The sequence below is a fragment of the Mesocricetus auratus genome, unplaced genomic scaffold, assembly GCF_017639785.1.
Source record: "Mesocricetus auratus isolate SY011 unplaced genomic scaffold, BCM_Maur_2.0 Super-Scaffold_100007, whole genome shotgun sequence".
NCBI classification, from domain to species: domain Eukaryota; kingdom Metazoa; phylum Chordata; class Mammalia; order Rodentia; family Cricetidae; genus Mesocricetus; species Mesocricetus auratus.
In genome coordinates, this window is record NW_024429191.1 from 89223844 (window position 1) to 89226497 (window position 2654).

Here is a 2654-nt window from a genome sequence, read left to right on the forward strand (position 1 = left end):
CGCTTGTGATCTGTTTTTCATAGAAACAGAGACTAACCACAGCAACACAGAGCATCTGCACCTCACTCGTCAGGCTAGCATCTCTAACACAGCTTGGTTTCAGAAGTTCAGGTTTTAATTTGGTGACTCTATGAGGCACCTCTGACAAATGTCACTTTATTCATTTTCCACAATACCAAGTCTCAACGTCTGCAGCGAGACAAAAGTGGTGAGAACAGGATACCTGACCCTCCCCCTTTCTTTCTTACTTCAGAGAAAAAAAAAGCCAGCCAATGAGTTGAACTCCCTGTCCACAATAAATATAAAAATGAAGAGATTTGAAAGAAACAGAGTAGATAGAGCCCAGAATTCCCAGTGTAAGAGGTGCTCGCCTTCAGAAAGAGCCTTGAATTTATCTCCATTTTAATGTCTTTCCACATTTTAAAATATTAGTTGAAAGGGGGATTTGGGAGGGCAGCCTAGCCAAAGTAAACATTCAACACACTGTTATACTAGAATTTTATTATACTCGAGTTCACAGGCTTCCCTGCTGCTGCTGCTGCTGCTGCTGCTGCTGCTGTACCATTGCCTGTCCAGAGACTGGTGAATCAGTGGTTGTATCTGAAAAGGAGACAAATGGGACTGAGGAAGAAAATATGCCACTTCTTTCTCTGTGTGTATTTTAAAAGGCATCGTGTACGTGTGGTAACCCAGTGGTAAGAAGACATAAAAACCTGATCTAAGTACTGACTTAGCCTCAGTTATTTTATGCCACTGGGATGGTGTTGTTTTCTTTCACCCTCTTTAATGCTGCAGACATTTATATTTTCATGTTGTCATGGAGACCAGAGGCAATTCAAATGATTTTGTTCATGATTGTGGAATCATCTGTCTCCTGGAGTCATCCTGTGATAGACGCTGTGGACAGAAAAGATTAAAGAAGCAAATGGGCAAGGGCGTATTTATGCAACGTGACAAGAGCGTGCACAAGGAAGGGTGATGTCATAATGTAAGTAATTTAGAGGTTCTGGCAAGTGCATGGGTGGTAAACCATGGCTGCAGTCAGCTAAGAAAGAAACCAGTTGGACTACGTGCTCTTTGGGGAAGATCTTTATAATATTATTTTTTTCAAGAAATATGAGGCTAGGATAGGCTAGAAGCTATTGATCTCATCCAGCAAAACAAAAAACAAAAAAAAGGGCACACCACTGTCTCCCTTAATGCTCTCATCTCTTAATTGACATTCATTGATGAAAAGTCAGTCTAGTGAGCTGTTAAGAAAGAATGATGCCCCTTGGGGAAACTAAGTCAGCCTGAAAGATGGCATAGAGGTGGAGAGGAGAGAGCAGGAGGTTGTGTGAACGATGCCTGGGGAGCCCACACTTCCAGCTCCTAGCCCCGTGTCTTCTCTTCCTCCTCAGGCTTCCCCAGCTCATACTGCCTGGTGCTTGCTGCTGGTTCTGTGCCTGCTCCCTCCTCTCTCAGGTTTGGTTCCCTCTCTCAGCAGGACCTGGATCCTGCGAGCTTACAAAACCCAAACAAAACTGTGCTCACAAATATGTAACTGTTTTCCTTAGCTCCTGGCATAAATCAGAAATGGGGTGGGTGGGGGGTGGCAGGGAGGGAGAGAGAAAGAGAGAGAGGGGTTAACACAGGGCTCTGGACTGTTTATTTTTTTGCCAGCTGCAACATGCTACCCTCACTGGGGATCACCTAAAACCAGTTATGGTTTAGGTTGGAGGGGGATGTCAAGCTTAAGCTTCAGGCTTGGCCCCTCTCAATGAATTACAACCTTGTCAAGAACCTATTTTTTTTAAATCAATGCAGGTTTTCTATCAAATCAAATACCTGCACACTAAATTATGTTTTTGGTGCCAGCCTGGCTCTCTCGCTCTAAAAAAATTCCCTTTTGCTAGTTTTTTCCAGTCTCCTCCCCCTTTTACTGTGATACAGACAGGTTTTGTTCATAAGAAACAACTCAAAGCAAAGCCTGTATGGAGTGGGGCCATGTGGTGAATAATCTTCTTTTCCATCCTGTGTGCAGGTAACACCACTGTCTACGATTTTCCTCTGTGGCCTGATTGGCAAAAGTGTCCCAAGAGTTTGACAAAGGGTGTCCTGAGGTCTTCAACCAAGTCTCAGAGGATACATACTTTCTTTCTGGAGAGAAATGTTTCTTCTTGGAACTTAAAGACAACTTTACCTAGTGTGGTGGTGATCGGTATTGCAAGCTTCCAACTCGGGACAGCATAGGAGTTAAAGTATTCCACTTTTTGAGACACCCCCTCCTGTCATCAGACTTGATACACGTAAATAGATTTTGAAAAGAACAGAAATTCCCCTCCCTCCTGATTTCTTTCTCTTTAGCCCTCTCTTCCCTTTATTTCTTCCTCCTCTCCTTTCTCTAATAATTTTTTTCAACAAGAAAAGAAACTTGGACCCATGCCTATGATAGCCAAACACTGAAGTTGATAAAAGCAGCATTAATAATACTCAATAGTGTGTGTGTGTGAGAGAGAGAGAGAGAGAGAGAGAGAGACAGAGAGAGAGAGAGAGAGAGAGAGAGAGAGAGAGAGAGAGAGAGAGAGAGAGAGAGAGAGAGAGAGAGAGAGAGAGAGAGAGGAAGGAAAAGTAAAATTTGAAGGCAGTGTTAGGGTGATCTGGGAGGAAGTCAG

At 43.4% G+C, this 2654-nt stretch overlaps 1 long non-coding RNA gene across 1 annotated transcript; it reads left to right on the forward strand.

Moving 5' to 3' along the window:
- The first annotated feature begins 535 nt into the window (after positions 1 to 535).
- On the forward strand, positions 536 to 2339 carry LOC121141196. Its single transcript, XR_005878084.1, has 3 exons — positions 536 to 988; positions 1401 to 1464; positions 2024 to 2339. It is a non-coding gene; the product is annotated as an uncharacterized LOC121141196 (long non-coding RNA).
- Positions 2340 to 2654: the final 315 nt, after the last annotated feature.